The sequence below is a fragment of the Acomys minous genome (genome assembly GCF_964271855.1).
Source record: "Acomys minous genome assembly, chromosome: 18".
Lineage (NCBI taxonomy): Eukaryota > Metazoa > Chordata > Mammalia > Rodentia > Muridae > Acomys > Acomys minous.
The window spans coordinates 62599841-62625732 of NC_140501.1; the positions used below are offsets into that span (position 1 = coordinate 62599841).

General features: G+C 44.5%; 1 long non-coding RNA gene across 1 annotated transcript; it reads right to left on the reverse strand.

Moving 5' to 3' along the window:
- Nucleotides 1–12954: 12954 nt before the first annotated feature.
- LOC311589415 lies at nucleotides 12955–14734 on the reverse strand. Its single transcript, XR_014776544.1, has 2 exons — nucleotides 14501–14734; nucleotides 12955–13615 (listed from the first exon to the last, which is right to left on the reverse strand). It is a non-coding gene; the product is annotated as an uncharacterized lncRNA (long non-coding RNA).
- Between the last annotated feature and the right edge of the window lie 11158 nt (nucleotides 14735–25892).

Sequence of the window (25892 nt, forward strand, 5' to 3'; positions counted from 1 at the left end):
AAAGGTGGGGAAGAGCCTGGAACACATTGGCACAGGAGACAACTTCCTGAACAGAACACCAACAGCCCAGGCCTTGAGGTCAACAATTAATAAATGGGACCTCATGAGGCTGAGAAACTTCTGTAAGGCAGGAGACACTGTCAAGAGAACAAAGTGACAGCCTACAGACTGGAAAAAGATCTTCACCAACCCTACATCTGACAAAGGTCTAATATCCAAAATATATTTTTTAAAAAACCTCAAGAAATTAAACACCACCAAACCAAAAAACCCAATTGTGAAATGGGGCTTGGAACTAAACAGAGAATTCTCAACAGAGGAATATCAAATGGCTGAGAAACACTTAAAGTAATGTTCAACCTCCTTAGTCATCAGGGAAATGCAAATCAAAACAACTCTGAGATTCCATCTTACACCCATCAGAATGGCTAAGATGAAAAATTCAAGCGACATCACATGCTGGTGAAGATGTGGAGAGAGAAGAACACTCCTTTGTTGCTGGTGGGAATGCAAACTAGTACAACCACTTTGGAAATCTATCTGGTGCTATCTCAGAAAACTGGGAATAGGGATTCCGCAAAACCCAGCTATTCCACTCCTTGGAATATACCCAGAAGATGCTCCAGCATACAATAGGGACATATGCACAACCATGTTCATAGCAGCCTTATTCATAATAGCCAGAACATGGAAACAGCCTAAGTTTCCCTCAGTAGAAGAATGCATAAAGAAACTGTGATACATTTACACTATTGAATACTACTCAACTATTAAAAACAAGGAATTTCTGAAATTTGTGGGCAAATAGATTGAACTAGAAATGATCATAATGAGTGAGTTCACCCAGAAGCAAAACGAGTTAAATGGTATATACTCACTTATATCGAGACACTAGTCCAAGGGGTACGTCCCCATGAAAAACTTTACCTACTGGGAAAGTGGTTCAGAGGGGAGGACATCCTATTGAGACTTTAGGTGAGAGAAGCGTGGGAGAATGGGGAAATAGAAGGATCCAGAGGGTCCTGGAAAACTAAAAGAGGAACTGTATGACAGGCGGATCTGGGCCCTGGGGTCCTCCTCAAACTATGACACCAGACAAGGAAATTATAGGCAGTAAATTTCGAACCCTACCCAGATTAGCTAATGGACAGGACATTCTCCACAGTTAAGTGGAAAAGGAGATCTGACTCTCACACGAACTCTGGTACCCCATTTCTGACCACATCCCCTGGATGGGGAGGCCTGGTGGAACTCAGAGGAAGGATAGCAAGTTACCAAGAAGAGATTCCATACCCTAAGAGCATATATAGGGGGAGGAGGTCCCCCTCAGTCACAGACATAGGGGAGGGGAGGAAGGGGGAAGTGGGAGGAAAGGAGGAATGGGAGGATACAAGGGATGGGCTAACAGTTGAGACGCAATATGAATAAATTAATATAAAAAATAATAATAAATAAAAAAAGAAAGAAACTGTGGTACATTTACACTATGGAATACTACTCAGCTATTAAAAACAAAGAATTCCCGAAATTTGTGGACAAATGGATTGAACTAGAAATGATCCTAATGAGTGAGTTAACCCAGAAGCAGAAAGAGTCAAATGGTATATACTCACTTATATCTGCATACTAGCCCAAGGGGCATGTCCAAGGAAGTCTTCACTAACCAGGAAACTGGGACAGAGGGGAGGACATCCTATTGAAACTCTAGATGAGAGAAGCATGGGAGAATGGCAAAGTTGAAGGATCCAGAGGATCCTAGAAACCTACAAGTAGAACATTATGATAGGCCGATTTGGGCCCAGGGGTCCCACTCAAACTAAGGCACCAGCCAAGGACAATACAGGTGGTAAACTTTAAACCCCTACCCAGATCTAGCCAATGGTCAGAACATTCTCCACAGTTGAGAGGAGAGTGGGATATTACTTTCTCACGTACTCTGGTGCCTCACATTTGACCATGTCCCCTGGAGGGGGAGACCTGGTGGCACTCAGAGGAAGGACAGCAGGTTACCAAGAGGAGACTTAATATCCTATGAGCATATACAGGGGGAGGTAATCCCCCTCATGAACAGTCATGGGGAGGGGAATAAGGGGAAATGGGAGGGAGGGAAGAATGGGAGGATACAAGGGATGGGATAACCATTGAGATGTAACAAGAATAATTTAATAAAAAAAGAAAAAAAGTATTGAACATCTACAGCCATCAGGAAAATGCAAATAAAGACAAGAAAGGGATGGACACATGGCTTAACAGTGTTTAACAATACCTACCGTCCTTGTAGGAGGACCGGAATTCAGTTCACAGCCCTGACAGTGCGTGCCTGCCTTTTTCAGCCTCCAAATGCACTGTACTCTCACACACACTTTGCACAGACATTCATGCTAACATAGTTAAAAATAACCAAATTCAGGTCCCCCCAAGAGAAGCAAACACCCTACCAACTGAGCTCTTTGCTGCTCTTGCAGAGGACCCCAGTTTGCTTCCCAGCACCGACAAGTGCCTCAGAACCATCCATGACTCTGTGTGCATTGGATCTGATGCCCTTTCTGACCTCCTTGGACACATCACATATGTGGTGCACAGACAGAGATGCAGGCAAACACTCCTATGCAGAAATGTAATGATACTGTTCATTGCCCACTTGATTACATGTAGAATCAACTAAAACCCAAGCAACTGGGCACACCTATGAGGGTTTTATTTTTTGCTCAATTACTAGAGCACTAGAAAACCCAACTTGCCCAGCCTGTGGCCATGGTAGACAGCTTTAATCACCTCCCTCTGGAACCAGAGGCAGACAGATATTGTGAGTTCTGTGTAACTACTCACTGTAGTTCTGGCTGACATGGAACTCGTACAAATTCTCCTAGCTCTGCCTCCCAGGCACTGTAATTAAATATGTGTGCCACCACACCCAGCTGATAATCTAAAAGAAAGAAAGAAGGGAGGGAGGATGAAGGAAGGAAAGGAGTGAGGGAGGGAGGGAGGATGAAGGTAGGAAAGAAGGAAGGGAGGGATACAAGGTAGGAAGGAAGAAAACACGCTGGTGAGGGTCGGTGGGAAAGTTACTCATACAGCAGCAGTGGACATGGAAAACGGTGCGACCGCTACAGACACCACCCTGGATATTCCTCAGAATGTAAAATTACAATTATCACCACTCAGCATACATCTATAAACATTGAAATCAGAAGGTCAGACAGTTACCTGAGCACCCATGTTGACTGTGGCCTTATTCACATCTACCAAGAGGTGGAATCAGCCTAGATGTACATCAGTGAGCCAGACTCACTAACCTCACATTCATCTCCTCTGAGAGAGGTAAACTAACAATAATAATAACATTGCAGGGCATTGTGGCCCATACTGTTAATCCCAGAACTCAGTAAGCAGAGGCAGGTGAATCTATCGGAGTTTGAGGCCAGCCTGGTCTGCAGAACAAGTACCAGGACACTCAGGGCTACATAGAGGTTTTTTCCCCACATCAAAAAAAGAGAAAGAAAGAAAGACAGAAAAAAAGAAAGAAAAAAGAAAAAGACAAAAGCACCAATAGATAGAGGTGGAAGGTGTCTTGGATATTTTAATTAAGGAGAAAATATGATCCAATGTGTATAAAAACCATCAAACACATTATTTTGTATAATTAATATAGACCAATAGCTATTACAATTGTTTTTTTAATTGTGATGCAGGAGGGGGAAGGTGTGTTTGCTTGTTTGGATAGAGTGTCTTTGTGTCGCCCTGCCTGTCCTAGAACTAGCTCTGTAGACTGGGCTGGCTTCCAACTTGCGTCCCTTGCCTTGGGAGTGCTTTAAGAGCCCTTGCTGCTCTTACAGTGGACCCCAATTCTTCTCCCAGCACCCACAGGCGCCAGTTCACAACCTTAGCTCTAAGAGCACCAGTATAGATCTCATCCTGTTCTTGCAAAGTTCAGTGTGGGTCCAGCACCCAAGACTTCTGACTCAAGGACTCCTCACCCTCATCTGGTCTCCAGGAATATATGAAATTCCCCAAAACAGACACATACTGGAAGTTAGTTAAAATGATGGAAAGTTGCCTGCAGCATGGCTCAGCAATGCAATCCTTACACAGTAGGCAAAAGGAACAGAAAATGGCAACACATTACCACAAGTTTTGGAGGACGGGGAGAAAGAAATCTGTGGCCCCATGGGATCTCGCTGTGGAACCCCGAGAGAATTTGGACCTTTCTCATCTTGGACCAGTCGCAGTTGTTGCACCCAAGCCTGGCTCCTGCCTCGCACTCACCTGACATCGTGTCTCTCTGTGGTTTATTACTGGATCAGTCCTGTACTTCGAAACCCCAAGACTTGCAATTTAAACAAAATTATATCTCGATCATCAGGCCCCTGCCTAAAATCTCCCTAATCCAGAAGGAATAATCCTTTTCAGTGCACTCTGTACAAAAAAAAATCTGTTTCTTTACCTAGGACCCTGATGTGGGAAGAAAAATCCTATCCAGCAAGCAGGAGGCATGGTGGCACATGCCTTTAACCCCAGCACTCAAGGAGGCAGAGGCACCTGGGTCATTGTGAGTTGAAGGCCAGCCTGGTCTACAAATTGAATTCCAGGACAGCCAAGGCTACAAACAGAGACAATGCCTCAGGGGGAGAAAAAAAAAATGAATTTAAGAGGCTCATGACATGGTGAAGCCAAAAAAAAAAAAAAAAAAAAACACTCTAAGCCAAAAAAAAAATCTGTTTTTCAAAATGAAGTCAATACCTAGGACTTCAGGTGTTACTTCATACAGTGAAAGTGGGAGCCACTAAAATACAACTCACCTGAGCTCCAACAAGAGTTAAAACAAACTTACAAAATGAGGCACAGTGGTGTCAGCCTGTAATCCCAGGATCGCGCAGGTGGAAATAGAAGAACTAGTTTCAGGCCAGCTTCACCAACACTGAATGTTTGAAGCCAGCCTGCTGCATGCTACCCTGTTTTTAAATTAACCCTGACAGCCAGGCACTGCAGGGATCCTTTCTTGTTTTGTTTGTTTGTTTGTTTGTTTTTGTTTTTGTTTTTTTTGAGACAGGGTTTCCCTCTGTAGCACTGGCTGTCCTGGAATCACTTTGTAGACCAGGCTGGCCTCGAACTCACCTCTAATCCCAGCACTTGAGAGGCAGATGCAGAGGAATCTCTCTGTATTCCAAGTGGGATTGGTCTACATATGGAGTTCCAGGACAGTCATATATGAGACTCTATTTTTAAAAAACCACAAACATACATGCATACATACATACATACATACATACATATGTACACACACAGAGACACATATGTATTTATCCGCTTATCAAGTAGCTGGGCAGGTACCCAGATAATTTATGTTTCCAGAAATGAGATCTGGTTTCACACAGTCCTGTCTCCCATGAACTCAGCCACAGGCAGCAGGAAGATGCAGGGGACTGCCTCTGCAGCCTTGAACACAGCCATGTGAGGACCCTTTGGTACAAATTTTGGCCATAGCAACTAATATCCCAAAGACAGAAATGATGGTGGAATTCAGAATGCTTCCCCCAACGCCTGTGGACACCGGGCAGCTGTTACTGAGGTGGGGAGGCAATCTAGTGGGCACAGCCACAGGGGCCCCAAGAGAACTCTTTACTTGGGAAAACTGAGGCCCATGATAACTCACCTCAGGCTAAAGCTACAACAGCTCCCACCAGCTGCTATTTTTTATGTGTATCTGAATCTCTGTCATGTCCTGTTTTCTGGTGCCCACGGAGGGCATAGGATACCCTGGGATTGAATTTACAAGGAACCGTGTGCCACCATATGGATGATTGGATCCAAATCAGAGCCTTCTTACATAGCTGTAGGCTCTACACATGTCACCCAAAACAACATGTTTTGGTTGTTTGTTTGGGCTTTTTTTTTTTAAAGCAGAGGGTCGCTGTATAATTCTGGATGTCCTAGAATTGGCTCTGTAGACCAGGCTGGCCTCAAACTCACAGAGGTCTCCCTGACTCTTCCTCTTGAGTGCTGGCATTAAAGGCTTCCACCACCATCACCTGACAAGTGTTAGGCTTCCTGAAACAGGGTCTCACTACACAGTTCTCCAAATGGCACTAGCAAATCGCCAGTCCTTGTCATGAGCCTGAAGTCACTGTGACTTTGTGGAACAGCAGAGCCTTGAAAGTAGGTCCCAGGGACTGGAGAGATGGCTCAGTGGTTAAGAGCACTGAGGTCATGAATTCAATTCCCAGCAACCACATGGTGGCTCACAACCATCCACAATGAGATCTGGTGCCCTCTTCCGGCATGCAAGTGTACATGCAGGCAGGACACTGTATACATAATAAATAAATAAATATTAAAAAAAGAAAGAAAGCAGATCCCAAACAACCCCAGAACTAAAGAAAGAAAGGCCATCTCCTGAGAAACTGCTTTTCCCCTCAAGCAAATACACCTTGCCTAATCAATGGCTGATACACACACCTAAGTGTACACACACACACACACCTTTAGAACAACAATGTTGAGACCCAAAGGATGAGTTTCCACTCTTACACTCAGCCTGCCCAGTGTGTCTGTGTCAAATCCTACCATGTTTCACCTCTATTTAGTGTCTAGAGACAGTGGTAGAGCCTAGTATGCTGTTGTGCTGGAACTCCCAGAAATGTTTTGTTCCCCCAAACTACAGTAGGATAGGCTAGGTTATGAATCCCCCACATTTTATACAGGTGTGCCTCTACTAAGTAGCAATATTTTTCTGTACTCTTTCTTTTTGGTCTGTGTGTCAGTTTTCCGCATAGATACCTGCTCATCTTGTTTTCTTTCCATCAGTATTTTCATGTGTTTGCATGGGATGATTTAACCAGTTTCCATCCAGAGCAGTCATTACCTGGAAAGACTTCCCAGTCCCTGGCTTCCAGAACTGCATTTCCTGTCCAGCTAACTCCCTGATGCAGGGGAGTTAGAAATACAACCGCCAAGCTCAGATGAAGGAGTAAGGCCAATCCCTCCTGGAGAAAAACGGAAATCTATGGGTCTCAGACACTTATCAGCATGATCTGCTAGTGCCTGCTTATCCATATAGACATCTCTTCTTGCATGCTCTATGGAGACTCACATGGACCTATTTCCCCTTTTTGAACAGGGATGTTTAGTGTGTGACACCTCTGGTAGCAGCTGTAAATGAGAGGCTACTCAAAAACCAACTCCTTGCAGGAATATCAGCTGGTGATTGGGATCATGGCTCAGGTGCAGAGGGTTTTCCTAGATCCCACAATGATAGCCTGGGGGCGTAATTCAGTGGCACAGCACCTCCCTAGACTCCCCCAGTGAGGAGAAAGGGACATGGCTCAGTGGGGGAGCCCCTACCTAGAATCCCCAGTGAGGAGTTGGGCTTGTGGCTCAGTGATAGAGAACCTGTGAGGGGCTGGCATTATATCTCCATTATAGTATACCCAGCCTACTATGCTGGAGACTCTACTTTAGTCTCAGCAGAGGAGACATTAATAGAAGGTAATTTATGTACAGTGTTCTGCCTGCATATAGGCCTGTACTCCAGAAGAGGGCACAAGATCTCATTATAGAAGGCTGGGAGCCACCATGTGGTTGGTGGGAATTGAACTCAGGACCTCTGGAAGAGCAGCCAGTGCTCTTAACCTTTGAGCCATCTCTCCAGCCCAAAGGCAAGTGTCTTAGTGAGTCTTCTATGGCTGTGAAGACACACCACGACCAAGGCAATTCTGGTCAAACAAAGCATTTAATTGGGGCAGGTTTGTTTCCTAGAGGCAGGCATCTTGCAAACTCAGCATGGAGAATGCGGAAGGGGAGCATTCTGGGAACTTCCCTCATAGAAAAATTACAGCTCTGAATTTTGAGGTCTTTCTCCGAAGCTATGGATGTGTCTGTAGGTCATCACAGACTCTGCCTCAGTCAGGCACCACAGTGAAAGATACTTATCAACGTTTTTGGCATAGCCATCCCCATTTTCACAAATGTGTCTATGTGATGGCCATTTTCTGTAGGTCTATGGGGTTTAGAAAATCACCAACTTATCAATTTTTACATTATCTATCAATAGAATCATATCCCTTTTTTCCTAAGATGTATAGTCCTGTGCTAAATTAGACTAAATATTTGACCACGAGTTGGTCAATTAACTTGCATTATTTACTTATCCTAAACAGATGGTAATTGAAACTTTAAAAATACTGGAAGGAAACCTTGTACAATCCCTGAGTTGTATGGGCACAATAGCACATACCAGATTGTTCTCTCTCTCTCTCTGTCTCTCTCTCCCTTCCTTCCTCTGTGTGTGTGTGTGTGTGTGTGTGTGTGTGTGTGTGTGTGTGTGTGCGTATGTGTGTGTGTGTGTGTAACAAAGTAACCTTTAATTGTATCAATACATCAAAATTTATACCTATGTATTAAAATAATCTTATTTAATATAAGAACACCCCTAAGTTGAAGAATAGATAAAATATTCTACTTTTGGTCTTATTATTCCTATAAGATACTTCTATATGCTCCTTTTGTGTTTTCAAGCTCTATCTCAGTACCTTTTTAAAAAAGATAGACAGAAGAGAGATATCCCTGGATCTAACCTTTTTTTTTTCTCTCTGAACAAAACCATTGATGACTTATAAGCAATGCCCTTTAATCCCAGCACTCGGGAGGCAGAGGCAGGTAGATCACTATGAGTTCCAGGCCAGCCTGGTCTACCAAGTTAGTCTAGGACAGCCAAGGCTACACAGAGAGTCTTTGTCTCAAAAAACCAAAAAACCAAACCAAACCAAATAAAAACCCTTATAACCATCTCCAAATGACAATAAACTCCATTTTTTTTTACAGAAGGAAGTGTTTGTTTTGGCTTATGGTTCTAGAGGGAGAGCCACAGTGGTTGTTAGAAACAACGGCCAGTACCTAGAGCAGGAAGCAGAGAAATCTCATCTTCAACTACAAGGCACAACAGGGAACTGGATGTGGGGAGATGCTTTTAGCCCTCAAAACCTGCCCTCCTTGATGCACTTCCTGCAGCAAGGCCATTCCACCTCCCCAAAACTCCCTAATTGGGGACCAGATATGCAAATGCCTGAGCCTGAAAGGACCTTGCTTATTTAAACCACCACAACTCAATTTAAGGAAACTGTTTACTTTTTTACATGTACATTTATATTATTACACATCCATACAATAAACGACCATGAGCTTCTATATCCCAAGGAAACAACCAAAAACCAACCCTATCTCCCTTAAGGGAAATGGGTCATTGCTTTCAAGGTTGCTTCTCAATAATTTTTGGACCAGGAATGCCTTTTGGGGAGCCTAAATAAACTTAAAAACATTGGCTAAGTAAGATAGCAATAGTGTTTGTAGTCAAGTCTGTAAATGTTGAGAACACTGACGCTTAATAGAAGTCTTGTTTGGAACAGTCTAAAATGCTGGACCAACTGACATCAGCAGCTTTCTTCTCAGCTCTCCTGGGAATGAGCAGGCTGTGGTGAGAGACAGTAACCGCAGCAGTTGAGGATGGAACTTTTGAGTCAGTGTCTCAGCATTTTGCAGGATGAATCTGGTCAGGTCAGATCCAGCATCATCAGTGTCTGGTTCTGAAAACATGTATTTTCTCACATGTAATATACAGTACTACAATTAATAATATAGGAGATGTGAAAGATGTAAAGCCAGTCTCAGAGCTATTTCCATGTAGTCGGTTCAGCAATGTAAGTTATGTGCGTGTTCTGTAGTTTGAAGTCATTAAATATAGACTGATTTACTTTAGCAGTCTCTCTTCTTCCTAGGGCTGTTTCATTTGACCTCAGTCAAAAAGGATGTATAATATTACCATGACCAATGAACATACAATCATTATCATATTGAAACCAAACCAAAACCCAAAAGTCCTCCTCTGGGCTCTGTGGCAGCTGTCGCATTAGGACAAGCTGCTACCTGTCCCACATGAGATTTCCTCAGGTCTAAAGGGATAAGCTGGCTGGCCAGAGCAATAGAAAAGGCATTACCTTAAAGAATCAATTTTAAACCCCTCTAAGCATCTCTAGGCATCTTGTACATGGGTTTTTATCTTTGTTGTGGCTAATTTCATCCTTCCCTTTTCCCCATATGGAATGGGCAGTTTTTCCTTCATAGCCTTTGTGTTTGGGGACCTAACATAGGTTGGCATGTATTTTGTAACCTCCATAATTCCTTCTGTCTCTTTGTGCTAGGCATGAGCACCACCTGTTCCCCATGATAGTGTCTCAGGTTTAAAGGGAGAAGCAGGCTTCTAAAGCATCCTGACACCTCACCTTAGTCAGCGCCCCACCAAGCACCATGGAACTGAATGCAGGAGGTGTAATTGCCTACACCAGCTCCTCCAGCTCTGCTTCCTGTCACAGCCAGGGTTCTGAGCACAGTTTCCATTCCCTTGCTCATCAATTCTATGTGCATGTACACCTGCATGCCAGAAGAGGGCATCAGATCCCAGGATAGGTGGGTGTGAGCCGCCATGTGCTTGCTGGGAATTGAACTCAGGACCTGTGGAAGAGCAGACAGGGCTCTTAACCACTGAGCCATCATCTCTCCAGCCCCATTATATCTTTTTGGTTTTCGAGACAGGGTTTCTCTGTGTAGCCTTGGCTGTCCTGGAGTGGATTTGTAGACCAGGTTGGCCTTGAACTCACAGTGAACTTCTGCCCCTGCCTCCCGAGTGCTGGGATTAAAGACGTGCACCACCACGCCTATCTTTTGTTTTTTTTGTGGGTTTTTTGTTTGTTCGTTTGTTTGTTGGTTTGTTTTTTGTTTTGTTTTGTTTTTTGGCCTGGTCTCGACTTTAAGCTCATGTGCTGCCTCTGCATCCCTATGTTGGGATTAAAGGCATGTGCCATCATGTCCGGCAAACCCATGGATTTTAGAATACATCTTTGATAAACTCTGCAGCTGAGGTAATACATGTTTCAGAGTGTCAGCTTTCCCTTTGTGCTAATGACAGTGTTGCTGTGGCCGCTTACCTGCCACAGGTGGTTGGCAGATTTGGATTCTATATGCAGTATAAAGTTATGTTTAGGGAAACCTTGTTACCCTATTAGCATGTCTGTGTCCACTTTTTTTTCTTTCCCTAAATCACACTACAGGGATTTCTTTCACATTTGAGTTATATAATTTGAAAACATTTTAGTGACTGACCTAGAACAGGCTTAGAGATTGTGGTAGGAGTGATTCCTGAACATCCTTACTTTACCCTGGAAAATAACAATTACCACTGGGAGGCAGAGGCAGGTGGAGCGATGTGAGTTCCGGGCCAGACTGGTATACAAAATGAGCCCAGGACCACCAAGGCTACACAGAGAAACCCTATCTAGACAAACAAAGAACAAGAAGAAGAAGAAGAAGAAGAAGAAGAAGAAGAAGAAGAAGAAGAAGAAGAAGAAGAAGAAGAAGAAGAAGAAGAAGAAGAAGAAAGGGAATAGAAAATAACAGGAATAACAGGTACTTTTACTGGGGTTAAAACTTTCTGTGTAGTGCTTGGATTAGATGAAATGATAGTCATTGAGAACATGCTTTACTATTCTAAGCCTGTTACTTTTGTGACATGCATGCAGAAGGCCTTATTTTGTAGTTTAACTTGGTTACTACAGCAGGTGAGTATCTGTGATACAGTTAAGACAGCTTGAAAAAGATGGGTGGTGGTGGCCCACGCCTTTAATCCCAGCACTTGGGAGGCAGAGGCAGGTGCATCACTGAGTGTTTGAGGCCAGCCTGGTCTACAAGGCGAGTCCAGGACAGCCAGGGCTACACAGACATACACCAGGGACCATCGCTACTGCTTATGTTCAGTGGGTATGGACTTCATGGGATATACAGCGTGGTTTGTGAATCCTTTGCATTGCTAGCATTGTCCTCTTATGTATCATTCTAGAATGAACAAATGCATAGTTTTATTCTAATGGGGATAGGAAAGTTTTGCAGTAATACTGAAACCGCAAAGATTATGTTGATTCTTTGTTTTTGCCTTTTACATAAGTGACTTTATAACATGAATCTTTAAAGCAGTTAAGTCTTTGGAAACATGTCACCAGGATATTAGTATTGCTTGTAATGCATTATTTAGGGTTACTATATACATGGACACACCTAAATATAAGCATGTAGATTTACATTTTGTCTTGTAAATTTTATTTAAATAAACTATTCCTATATTAATGGGAAACAAAAGAAAAGTCTAAGTTTGGGACCACTTGTCCCATTTCGTACTCTGACATAGCAGCTCCGTCCATATTTTTTTGAATTTAGTGGTTGTTACAGCATTTATCAGGGTCCTTTCCAGAAACAGCTGACAGGCATCTTGTACCCAGAGAGCCCTGAGCTCCAGCTGCTGTCAAGTTTCCATTCTCTATGAGGAAGAGTTTTGTTCCTTCCTCCATTTTGCCTGCCTCTACCTTACTGTATCATCCCTTGGCTTCTCCCCACTCTCTCCCTGATCTTCTGTAGAGAAAGCATGGAAAACCATGATCACCATTACCCACCATGCAACCTGGTCCATGACAGCAACCAAAACAAAGTCAGAGAAAGTCCAAGTGTCCTGGGCCATGGCACTTTGGAGGGAGACCATAGCAGTCCCTATTTCTTCATTTAGATGGTTAATTTCATTCCCCACCTTGATCTGTAAGTTTTCTAACCACGCCACCTCTGGAACCACCATTGCTCTGTGAGAGTCAAGCCACAAAGCAGCAACCAACCTGGGTGTGTTAAGTCCTTTCCCTTTATCTCCCATGTGCCCACAGGAAACTGTCTTTGTTTGTGGGTGAGAAGAATAATCTCTATTAAAGAGATCTGTGGGAGACATTTTTCATGCAAAAATATTTTGGTTTTCAGCTTGGGCACTTGGATGAAGAACCTTCCCTTCACACAAGACTTCTCAGACTTAGATTCAATCTCCATGTTTTGCCCTTTTTTTATTACTATCAATAATTAGTATCCAGTCCAATATTCAATACATTCTCCTTTATTTGTTAATCAGTAATATCCCCCCAAATAATCACACATTGAGACAATGATTCCTTTAAACTTAAGCACAAAGGTGCACATGATAATGAACCTATTATCCCACTGTCAGGAACTCTTCCTCCCAGGCCAGGTCACAGGCACTAGCTTTATTCTCTGGTGTAGATTCAGTCCATCCTCTTTCTTTGCTTCTCCTTGAGTCTCAGGTGGTGTGATCTCACCCTCTTCCACTTGTTTGCATAGTTCTCCTCTACCTCTCTTAGCCTGCTTGGCTGGAAGATGCATCCATCTCTGGTGTGGCCTGATTGGATGATGCATCCATCTCTGGTGTGGCCTGGTTGGATGATGCATCCATCTCTGGTGTGGCCTGGTTGGATGATGCATCCATCTCTGGTGTGGCCTGGTTGGATGATGCATCCATCACCGTCATGGCCAGGTTGGTTGGTACCGCTCTTGGTCTTACCTGGATGGTTGGTGCTCCTCTCCTTTGCCAGGCCTGGATGCATGATGCACACCTCTGTGGAAAGGCCTGGTTGTGTGAGGATCCTCCCATTTTAGTTACCACCATGAATTTTGCCAGGGACGTATTACACTCATCGCATCCTCTCCAGGACAGCACTTCCTTTCCACGACAATTAAACCACATCTGAAGAGAAAGGGTAGTATTTAATATTTTTTAGAAATCATTCATATTTTTAAAGGTGCTTAATTTATATGTTTAATATGCATAGTATGACATATATGGTTTTGTTTTTGTTTTTCGATACAAGGCTTCTCTGTGCTACTCTGGCTGTTATAGAATTCACTCTGTAGACCGTGGCAGTCAGTCAAAGATACACTGAGAAAATCTGACTCAAAAAAAAAACATAAAAAGAAAAAAAGACAGAAAGCAAGGAAGAAAAAGTGCCATTTAGTCCTGTGAGCTTAGAGTCAGGCCTACATTCACAATGGAGATCTTGTATTTATAATCCTCTAGGGAGCCTTAGTTTATAACAAAAAGTGAGTGGTTATGAAAGTACACCACCCACTCCTTTGTAGAATCCATTCCTGAACAATACCTCTGCCAATAAACACATGTTTAAAGAAAACTTATTCCAAGGAACAACAGCCCTCACCATTAATCCAAACAACGAGATCCCAGAGGAAGAAGTAACACTATAAATTTGAGGCCATCCTGGTCTACACAGTGAATCCCAAAGAGAATCAAGAAACTCTATCTCAGAAAAAGAAAAAAATCGCCTTAGATATGTCAGGTGTTCTCTCATGAAAGCAAAAGAGAGTGGAGCTCGAGAGGTGGCTTTGTGGTTAAGCACAGTTACTGTTCTTGCGGATCACCTGCAACTCTGCCTCTATGGGAAACGACAGCCTCCTCTAGGATCCTTAGGCACCAGGCTTGTGTGTTGCACATACAGAGAAGGAGGTGTGCACACATACACATGAATCATTTTAAAACATTAAATGACAAGAACAAAAGAAAGCCCACAGGAAACCCTGGACTAGGTGATGACCCTGAGACACTCCATACACAAACCTGCACCATGGTGACATCAAGGTGGAGTCTTAAAGCCAGTTCCCGGATTTCCCGCTGGTCTGGAAACACGTTCCTGTGGAAGGCATGTTCCACTGCTCCCAGTTGTTCATAACTGACTACGGCAGAGAATTTCAGAGTATATCGTGGCTGGCCTGTTGAGGGAAGAGGCAAGAGCACTTTCATTCTCAAATTGTTTATTTCACAGTCCTTAACATTTAAAATTTGTTATGATGTTTTCTTTTTCGTTACATCACAGGGTTTCTCTGTGTAGCCTTGCCTGTTCCAAAACTCTCTCTCACTCTCTCACTCTCTCACTCTCTCCCTCTCTCTCTCTCTCTCTCTCTCTCTCTCTCTCTCTCTCTCTCTCTCTCTCTCTCTCTCTGTATACCAGGCTTGGAAAGGTTGTTTTTATCTCCTGAGATGTGGGCATGAGATGAGAGCTATACCCAAGCTTTATGAGCACATGCCTTGTGCTGAGCCCAGAGCTTTTTTATCTGACTATCCCAAGCCTAGGCTGGAAGCTTCTAGCCTCCAAACAATCTCACCTTCCGCATACCCTGACCTTGAAGGCTGCAGCTTTCATTCTCCATTTGCTAAGCTAAACCTACAATGTTTTAGGCCTCTGAGACTTACTGCTGAATAAGCTCACACTTTCTGCTTCTCTCTGAACACTGGCTGGCTGACTCCATTCAGCTGTTCTGGCTCAAAAGGCCTCTGCTAGCTCAGGGATTCAATCTGGCTTCTCTCTGCTTATCACTATATTGCTCTGCTTAGAAAAACTGCCTCTGATGTCTGCCGCACTCAACTACACCAAACTCTACTGTACCCAGCTCTACTGTAATACCTTCCGGAACTCTTCCAGAACTCCCTTATTCTCTCACATGCTGCCCTGTGTTCTTGTGAGAATTGCTCAGAGCCTATCTTTGACTCATTGTGTCAGCTCTTTCTCTGATCTGTCACTTTCACTGTCCCTCAATAGACCTCAGTGTTTGGAACCAAAAGTGTGTACTGAATTCAAGCCAGATGGATCAAAGGCATATACTAAACACATATCTGTGTTCCAGGAGATTGACACTGATCTAGGTCTTTTGAGATGATCCTGTTGTAGAGCATTCTTTTTGCTGGACCCAAATTCCTCTCTAAGAGCCTGCAGGTGGCACATGCCAATAATCCCAGCACTCAGGGAGGCAGAGGCAGGTAGACCTTGTGAGTCCAACACCAACCTGGTCTACAAAAAGAATCAGGGACAGCCAAGGCTACACAGAGAAACCATGTCAAGAAAACAACAACAACAACAACATTCCTCTACAAGGGTAGCCTCGATCTCAGAGGTCCAGTGCTGGGCGGAAAGGTCTGGAACACCATGCCCTGGCATATTTTTTTTTAATTCTTAAGTTACATTCATATGTTTATTTTCCGTGTCTATGCTCATGAACCACAGCACACATGTAGAGATCAGAACACAAGATCAAGGATTAGAGTCTCCCCTTCTGCTATGTGGGTCCTAGTGATTGAACTCAGGTCACCAAGCTTTATTGGCAGCACCTTTACTCACAAGCTATCCTGACCCTTCTATAGTTAAGTATCCCAATGTGGACAGAGCATGGTGGACACATGCCAGTAACCACCGCATTAGGGCGGCTGAACCAGGCATATCAAATTAAGTACGTGACCAGTAATCAAAACAGTATTGAACATCCCCAGCTAATTATCCTCCAGCATAAAAAGTGTTCCCACATTATAAAATAGAATTAAAATTCAACTTCTATGTGAAAATTCATTGTTCAAACCTAAATTCAGCTACAAAAGTAATTCTGATTTTTCCAAATACACAACAGCTAAGACCCAGACTGGGATTAGAGACACCACTATGCTTATCCCTAAGCTGCAATATTAATTCCTATTGCACTACCATCCCTCTGTATCTTTTATACAATTGATGAAATTAATAACCCAATGCTCACAGTTAAAACAATAGGACACCAATGGTACTGAAACTCTGAGTATAGCAACTGCGAAGACCTGTGTTTCCACTCATACATAGTCCCAACACCTGACTTAAAGCCACGAGAACTGTGCCTACTAGGAGTTGATAACCGAGTTGTTCTTCCAATACAACTCCCTGTTCATATGCTCATCTCATCGGAAGATGTCTTACACTCATGAGCTGTACCCTCATTAGGATGAAAAACAGATGCAGTCCCAGGATGTTTAAACCAGGACACAGTTCCATCAAATCTCCCAGGACTATTTGATGGCCAATGCTCAGAAATCCGTGACTCAAACTATAGTTTCATACCTATTGTACTCCAAAGGGTACCACTAAAACACTTTGGCTTTTTTTGTTGTTGGTGGTGGTGGTGGGTTTTTGAGACAGGGTTTCTTTGTGTAGCCTTGGCTATCATGGACTCACTTGGTAGACCAGGCTGGCCTTGAACTCACAGCGATCTTCCTGCCTCTGCCTCTGCCTCTGCCTCCAGAGTGCTGGTATTAAAGGTGTGAGCTAAGCTAACCTACAATGTTTTCAGCCTGAAAAGCTGTTTACAAAATGTGTGAAGCCATGCAAAATCCAGCCATGCTAGAAATCCTGAGCTTAACACCTTCATTCTCAGCACTCCAGAGGCAGAGGCAGATCACTGTGAGTTCAATGCCAGCCTGGTCTACAAAGTGAGTCCAGGACAGCTAAGGCTAAACAGAGAGACTCTGTCTCTAGAAACAAACAAAAACCAAATCCTGTGCTTAGGCTGCAGGCTGTGACCCTCAAGTTGCTGAACTTTGCTGAAGGAGGTCTTGTGGTTACGCTATCTCTGGATTGTTTACCTTTGAAAGAAATAGCAAAGTTCTTACAGGGAACTATCCAGAGAAATAGGGAAGTTCTTACAGGGAACTACCCACAAGACTGCGTTCTTGCCTGGGGGCTAGAGGAAGTGAGGTTGTAATAGAGCTTGTTCTGACCTTGTTACATATTTTGCATTTTGATTTTTAGGTTTTCTTTACTTTTTTTCTTTTGTTTTGTTTTTCTGTACTCGCTTGCGATAAAAAGAGTCTTGATCAGAAATCTCCGGACATGACTCGATTTTTCTTGTATCTCTTGTCTCCCCTTTTAATCCCTTCTCCCTCTTCCAGGGACCGGTGTTTACAGGCATGTGCCACCATGCCCTGCCAATCACTAAGTTCTGCATGACTACTCTCTGTAGTCCTGGCTGACCTGGAACTCATGATCTGTACCATTTTGCGCATATATCCAAAAGGCTAGAAATAAGAATGCCAGAGTGAGCTGGGTGTGGTTGCATGCACCTTTAATCCCAGCACTTGGGAGGCACAGGCAGGTGGAGTTCAAGGCCAGCCTGATCTACAAATGGAGTGCAGGACAGCCAAGGATACATAGACAAACCTTGTCTAGAAACACCAAAAAAAAATGGTGAATCTATCAGAGTTGAGGCCAGATTGGTGTACAAAGCAAGTTCCAGGACACTCAGGGATACATAGAGACTCTGAATGGATCTGGGTGTGGTGGTGCACGCCTTTAATCCCAGCTCTCAGGAGACAGATGCAGGCAGATTTATGTGAGTTGGACTCACTGGTCTACCAAGTAAGTCCAGGACAGATAACACAGAGAAACCCTGGGGGGGGGGGGGGCGGGAGAGGGGGAGTCTCTCTCACCCAACACAAAAAATAGAATGAAAAAACGAAAGAAAGAAGAGAGGGAGAATGTTAGAGAGAGATTGAGAGAGAGAGGAGACAGTGGTGGTGACACATCTTTTTTTTTTTCTGGTTGTTCAGAACAAGGTTTCTCTTTGCCCTGGGCTCACTCTGTAGACTAATCTGGCCTCCAACTCAGATATTTGCCTGCCTCTGCCACCCAAGTGCTCGGATTAAAAGTTCTGCCACCACCACCTTGTTAAATATACTTTTTAAGGGTACATTAACTCTTTTTAGGACTGTAGAGATGGCTCTCTGGCTAAGAGCCCTTGCTCTTCAGGTCTCTGGGAAGACTCAATATCCCACACTCACAGACACATCCTGGCATTAATTATAATATTGTTCACAGGTCTGGAACATGGCTCAGCCGTGGAATCCTCCTTACACAGGCCACACCATGGGCTCTAGACTCAGTAGGAAAAAGAAGCAGAATATGACAGCACACTACCAGAAGTTATGAAGGGTAGGGAGAAAGAAATCTATATCCCCCATGGGATCTAGCTTGGAACCCCAGGAGCAGTTGGACACCTCCCATCTTTGTCACAGCCACAGTCATCTGCACCCCAAGCCTGGCTCCTGCCCTTTACTCACAGGACATCCTGTCTCTCTGTGGTGTGTTCCTGGATGGGACGTATGCTCTGGATCCTCAGAGACTGTGAGCTCCTCCTTGCAGGACTTGGCAATTTATAGTGTCTCCATCATCAGGCCACTCCCCACCCCACCCTAATCCAGGAGGAGAAATCCATTCCATTGCAAACTATATGGAACCAGTTTTGGTTGGCTGGTTTTTTGCACTTGATTTTTGTTTGTTTTGTTATTTTGGGGGTTGTTTGTTTTGTTTTTGTTTTTGTTTTTTGTTTTTTTATTTTATAAGACAGGGTTTCTCCGTGTAGCCTTCACTGTTCTGGACTTACTTGGTGGAGCAGGCTGGTTTCAAACTCACAGTGCTTGTTTTTACATTTTTTCCAGACAGAGTTTTTCTGTATCTTGGCTGGTCTTCAAGTCACTTTGCAGACCTTGCTGGCCTTGAACTTACAGAAATCCATCAGCCTGTACTTCCCTAAGGCTGGGATAAAAGGCAGGCACTTTGTTGGGTTTTTTTTCTTTGAGACAGGGTTTCTCTGTGTAGACATGGCTGTCCTGCACTTGCTTTGTAGACCAGGCTGGCCTAGAACTCACAGTGATCAGCCTGTCTCTGCCTCCCCAGTGCTGGGATTAAAAGTGTGTCCCACCATGCCCTGCTCAGGCCCTTCTAATTCCAGGCTGACATGCAGTGTTATTTAAAGTTCAGTAAATATGGAGGTACAGCTCACTGGTTTGGAGCTTCTTGGCCACCCAGGCACCAGGCATGAATGTGGTGCAGACATTAATGTAGGCAAAACACCCATACACAGAAAAGGAGAAAGCCTAGGGACTGGAGTGATGGCTCCATGGCTAAAGCTCTGGTTGTTCTTGTAGAAGACTTGGGTTCAGTTTGCAGCAGCCATTTGGTGTCTTGAAATCATAACTGTAGTTCTGAGGTCACCGAGTGGGCACACTCCATGCAGGCTAAAGATGGCACACAGCCTTAATCTTATCATACTGGAGGCAGAGGCACTCTGGTCTCTGAGTTGCAGGCCAGCCTGGCCTACATAGAGAACTAACTCCAAGCCAGCCTGGCCTACATAGTGAACTCCAGGCCTGCCTGGTCTACATAGTGAACTCCAGGCCAGTCACGAATACACAGTGAGACCCTGTCCCAGAAAGTCTAAAACTTCTCAGATGATGGTGGTGAATGCACTCTGGTGGCAGAAGCAGGCAGATCTCTGTAAATTGGAGGCCAACCTGGTCTACAGAGCCAGTCCCAGGACATCCAGAAATACACAGGGAGATCCTACCTTTTACAAATTAAGCCAAAACAAAATAAGAATTGTCATTTTGTGTGAGTGGCATGTCCAAAGCTCTGGAAGAGGACCCTAATTTAAGTTTCCTGTCTCAGCAACCCCAGTGAGGAGATCACAGGCCACCACAGAGGAATATAATGTTATGCTTTGGTGGCTATCTCTCTGGGTTCTTTGACAGTTTTAGGTGAGGAATGAATCAGGAATTTATTGATTTTTTTTTTTGCAACCCTAGTGTCCTCCTACCTGACAACCCAAATCAAAAAGCATCTTCAGAGCCAGTGATGGCCCACAGCTGCAATCCCAGCCTTTAGAGACAGACCAGGCAGAGTTCTGTGAGTTTGAAACCAGCCTGGTCTACAAAGCAAATCCAGGACAGCCAAGGCCACACAGAGAAAGCCTATCTTGAAAAACAAAACAACAACAACAAACCAATGGGGGGAAACCCCACAAAACCAGTTCTGCAGAGTTTGTCATGGAATGGGTTTATCCTCCTTCATTAGGGAGGGGTTGCTGGGAAGGGGCCTGATGATTGAGGTAAGAGTTTGATTAAGAGCCAGGCATGGGGGCTGGAGAGATGGCTCAGCCGTTAAAGGCTAGGCTCACAACCATAAATATAAGAGTTTGGTTCCCAGCACCCACGGCTGTCTCTCCAGCCAAAAAAAAAAAAAAAAAAAAAAAGAACCAGGCATGGTGGTGCACGCCTATAATCCCAGCACTCGGAAGGCAGAGGCAGAAGGATCTCTGTGAGTTCCAGTACAGCCTGGTCTGCAAAGCAAGTGCAGGACAGCCAAGGCTAACACAGAGGCATCCTGTCTGAAAAACAAACCAAAACAAAAAAAGGTTTTGTTTAAATTGACAAGTCCTGCATCACTAAAGGACCAGTCTTGGGAGCTCAGAAGCAAGAGGACTGATCCAGGAATAAGCCAAATGGAGAGACTCCATTTCAGCTGAGCAAAGGGCAGGAGCCAGGGTTGGGTGCAGACGACTGTGGCCGTTTGAAGATGAGAAGTGTCCCACAGTTCCACAGCGACATCCCATGGGGCTACATTTCTTTCTCCTTCTCTTTCATGATTTCTGGTAGGGTGTTGTCGTTTTCTCTTCCTTTTTTCCTACTGAGGCTAGAACCCATGGTGTCTCCCGTGTCAGGAGAATTCTATAGCTGAGCCGTGCTCCAGCCCTCTGCTCAACATTTTAACTACCTACCAGCATTTGTCTGTGGGGGGTGGATTTCGAGTGTCCCTGGAGACCAGATGAGGGTTCAGGGAACAACCCCGAACTCCTTTGGAAAGCAGAATATGCTTTGTCCTGGTGCAAGGGCACTTAAATGTTGTCACAAGGCTCATGTGAGTGCTGGGGACGAAATTAGGGTCCTCTTTGGGAGCGGCAAGGGCTCTTAACCACAGACCCATCTCTACACTCCTGGAAATATTTAAAATACACCTGAAAGAACACATTTAGCTGCTGCTTGTCGCACATGCCTTTAGAGCCAGCGCTCTGGCGGCAGAAATAGGCAAATCTCTGAGTTCCAGGCCAACATGGTCAACAGAGCAGTTCCAGGACAGCCAGGGCTATACAAAGAAACCCTATCCAAGCAAAGAAATGAATAGTAAAAACTTTTAGCATATAATAATTAACAAAATAACAAGTTTCATATTTTCTCCCCCACTCTGGTATCCAAGCCATACTATACCTCTGTCTTATGGTCTCTCTGCCTCTGTCTCTCTCTCCCTTTTTTTTATTTTCTTTTTTTTTTCTTTCCCTCCCTTCCCTTATGGACAGGTTTTGCTGTGTAGCCCTGGCTGCCCTGGAACTCACTCTGAAGACCAGGCTGTCCTGGAACTCAGAAAGATCTACCTGCCTCTGGAGTCCTGGTACTAAAGATAGACATCACCACCACTTTGCTCCCCGCTCTCTCTTTTTCTCTCTCTGTCCCTCTTACTCTCCTTCCCACCCCTTCTACTTTTTGGATGTAGGGGAAAGAGGGTTTCTGTATAGCCCTGTATGTCCTGAAACTTGCTTTGTAGATTAGCTGGCCTCAAACTCCCATAGATGCACTTACCTCTGCCCCCTGAGTGCTGCCATCAATCCCGTGTGACACCACACCTTTCTCATTCATTATCGTGTTTAGTTTCCCTCCCTCAGAGGAGAGGAGTGTGGTGTTTTCACGAGTCTGTCTGATTTAGCTTAACAGAGTGGTCTTCAGATCCACCCAATTGTCTCTGCCTTGTCACTGAACTTCCCGGTGAGTTACACCTCATTCATGTTCTTCCTCCACTGACTCAACGAGACATCTACGCTGATTGCATTTCTTGGCTACTGTGAATGAAGCCCCAGTCAAATTGGGTGTTCATGGAACCCTCCGGCACTCATATTTAGTTCTTTTGGATACATGCTGAGGGATGGATGTTCCTCAGAACTCTTCATGAACTCTCTTGCTCTAAACCAAGAAAGGCCATCACCTGAGAAACTACTTTTCCCCTCAAGCAAATACACCTTGTTAAATCGATGGCTCATATACACCAGTGTGATCATGCATGACCACACACACAAACTCACACATACACACAAACACACATACAGGAGCTGCACATACAAACCAAAACCTTCTTTTTGGTGGGGGGGCGTTCGAGACAGGGTCTCTCAGTGTTAGCCATGGCTGTCCTGGACTCGCTTTGAAGATCAGGCTGGCCTCGAACTCACAGCGCTCCACCTGCCTCTGCCTCCCGAGTGCTGGGATTAAAGGCGTGTGCCACCACGCCCGGCCTCCAAAAACTTTTAAAACAAGGATGTCAATATCCAGAGAATGTGTTCCACCCCTGTGCTCAGCCTGCCCAGTGTGTCTGTGTTAAATCCTTACAGGTTTCACTTCTATTTAGTGTCTGTAGACAGTGGAAGAGTCTTGTTTGTTGTGCTGGGAATCCCAGGTGTGTTTTACAACCCCCTCACTTCAACAAAAAGGTTTATCTATGTATTTCATGTAAATGAGTATTGTATTTGCATGTATATCTGCAGGCCAGAAGAGGTCATAAGACCCTATTATAGATGGTTGTGAGCCACCATGTGGTTGCTGGGAATTGAATTCAGGACCTCTAGAAGAGCTGCCAGTGCTCTTAACTGAGGATCCGGCTTTCCTACCCTTGCGTTTTTGGGGTTTCTCTTTTTTTTTTTTATTTTGGGGTTTTTTGTGTTTTTCGAGACAAGGTCTGTCTGTGTTAGCCTTGACTGTCCTAGAGTCACTTTGAAGACCAGGATGGCCTCAAACTCACAGTGATGATCCTGCCTCTGCCTCCTGAGTGCTGGGATTACAGGCATGCTTCACCATGCCCGGCTTGCCAACCCTTGTTTTTACATTTTTTTCCAAACAAGGTTTCTCTGTGTCCAGACTCTCCTCGCACAAATCACTTTGGGGACTTTGTTGGGCTTGAACTCAGAGAGATCCATCAGCATCTGTCTCCCTAGTTCTGGAATTAAAGGCAGGCATTATTATGACTAGGTTGTGCTGGGGGTTTTAGCTAAAGTCCAGTAAATCTGGAGGTACAGCTCCCTGGTTTGCAGCACTAGCCTCTCCCTCACACCAGAGTCATCAGGCACACATGTGGCACAGACATAACAGCAGGCAAAATACCCAAAGACAGAGAACAAGATAACCTAGAGCCTAGAGACTAGAGTGATGGTTCTATGGTTAAAGCTCCTCATGCTGGAGATAGAGGCACAACGACCTCTGAGCTGCAGGCCAGGCTGCTCTTCATAGTGAATTCCAGTTCAGCCAGGGCTACCTAGTGAAATCATGCCTCAGAAAGCCTAAAAGTTGTCAGGTGATGGTTGTACATGCCTTCAATCCCAGCACTTGGGAGGCAGAGTCAGGCAGAGCTCTGTTGAGTGTGACACCAGTCTGGTACCCAGAACCAGTTCTAGGACATTCAGTACTACACAGAAAGATCCAGTCTTTCTAAAACAACAGCCATAAACAAGAAAAAGAACAACAGCAACAAATGTTATTTTGTGATAATGACATGTCCATGGTCCATGGAAGAGGACCCAGAGTTGGTTGCCACCATCCCCGTGGTAGCTCATAATTGCTTCTAAATTCAATCCAAAGAGATGCTACGATCTCTGTGGGCAACAGAACACAGGGCACACAGAGAGACTCAGATACACATAGAAAGTAGCCGCCAGTGTAGCTGTGGGAGCTTTGGTTGAGGTGAATCATCATGACTTCAGATTTCCCAAGTAAAAGATCTCTTGGTGCCCCTGTGCCTCTGCCCACTAGATTTCGTCTCCATCTCAGCAGCAGCTGCCCTGTGTCCACAGGCTGTGGCAGAAGCATTCTGACTTCCCCGTCTTCCTTATTGCCTTTGAGGTACTAGTTGCCACTGTCAAAACCTCTACCGAAGGGATCTTCAAGTGCCTCATGTCCAGGGTGCAGAGGCAGCCAACAGCATCTTCCTTCTGCCTGGGGCTTAGTTCCTGGGAGAATGGACTGTGTGAAACAGGATTTCAGATTCTCCTAACACACAGCCATACACCTGTCGACATTATATTTCAACTGTTGCTAGAATTTGGACTCAATGGAATGGGCACAGCCACAGGGGCCCCAAGAGAACTATTTATTTTACTTGGGAAAACTGAAAGCCATGATTACTCCCCTCAGACAAAAGCTCTGTCAGCTACATAGCTGTGTGAATCTGAGTCTCTGTGTGTGCCCTGTGTTCCGGTGCCCAGAGAGCCCAGAGAATCTGCTGGGATTGAATTTACAAGCAACTGTGAGCCTTCATGTGGATGTTGGGATCCAAATCAAAGTCCTCTTCCAGAGCTTTGGACATGTCACTCACACAAAATGACAATTCTTGTTATGTTTTTTGTTTGTTTGTTTGTTTCCAAGCCTAGATATCCTAGGACTGGCTCTGTAGACCAGGCAGGTGACAACTTCCAGAGTTCTGCCTGACTCTGCCTCCTGAGTGCTGGGATTAAAGGCATGCACCAGTCATCCGACAAGTTTAAGACTTTCAGAGACAGCGTCTCAATATGTACACCTGCTTGCCCTGTAATTCACATTGTATCCCTGTCTGGCCTAGAATTCAGTATGTAGCTTTGACGTGTCTGGAATCCACCATGTAGCCCAGGCTGGCCTGGAGTTCACTATGTAGACAAAGCTGGCCTACAACTCAGAGATCAGAGTGCCTCTGTCTCCAGTATTAGGAGACTAAGGTCACTTCGTGACCATGTAATTAGAATTAGAAATGATTTCAAGACACCAAATGGCTTCTGCAAACTGAACCTAAGTCTTTTATAAAAGCAACTGGAGCTTTGACCATGGAGCCATCACTCTAGTCCCTAGGCTTTCTCCTTTTCGTTCTTTTTATTTGTTTGTTTTTTGAGACAGGGTTTCTCTGTGTAGCCTTGACAGTCCTGGACTCACTTTGGCAAATTGCGGGGATTGAATTTAAGCCTGAGAAGTAAAAAGCTGTTTCTTAGCAAAAGAACCAAAGCTGAAAACCGAAATACATCTGAATCTTAGTCTCCTTTGCATTAAAGTGACCACAGTAGCCCTTCCATCACACCCACTAGAGCAGTGGTTCTGGACATTGCTAATGCTTTAATGCAATTCCTCACTGGCTGTGATGACGCAGGCCTTTAGTCCCAGCCCTCTGGCGGCAGAGACAGGCAGCTCTCTGAGTTTGAAGTCAGTATGGTCTACAGAGTGAGTTCCAGAACAGCCAGGGAAACACAGAGAAATTCTGCCTCCAAAACCCAATGAACCAACCTACAAATGAAGAAGTTGCCAGGCTCCTCTTTCCCAATTCTTA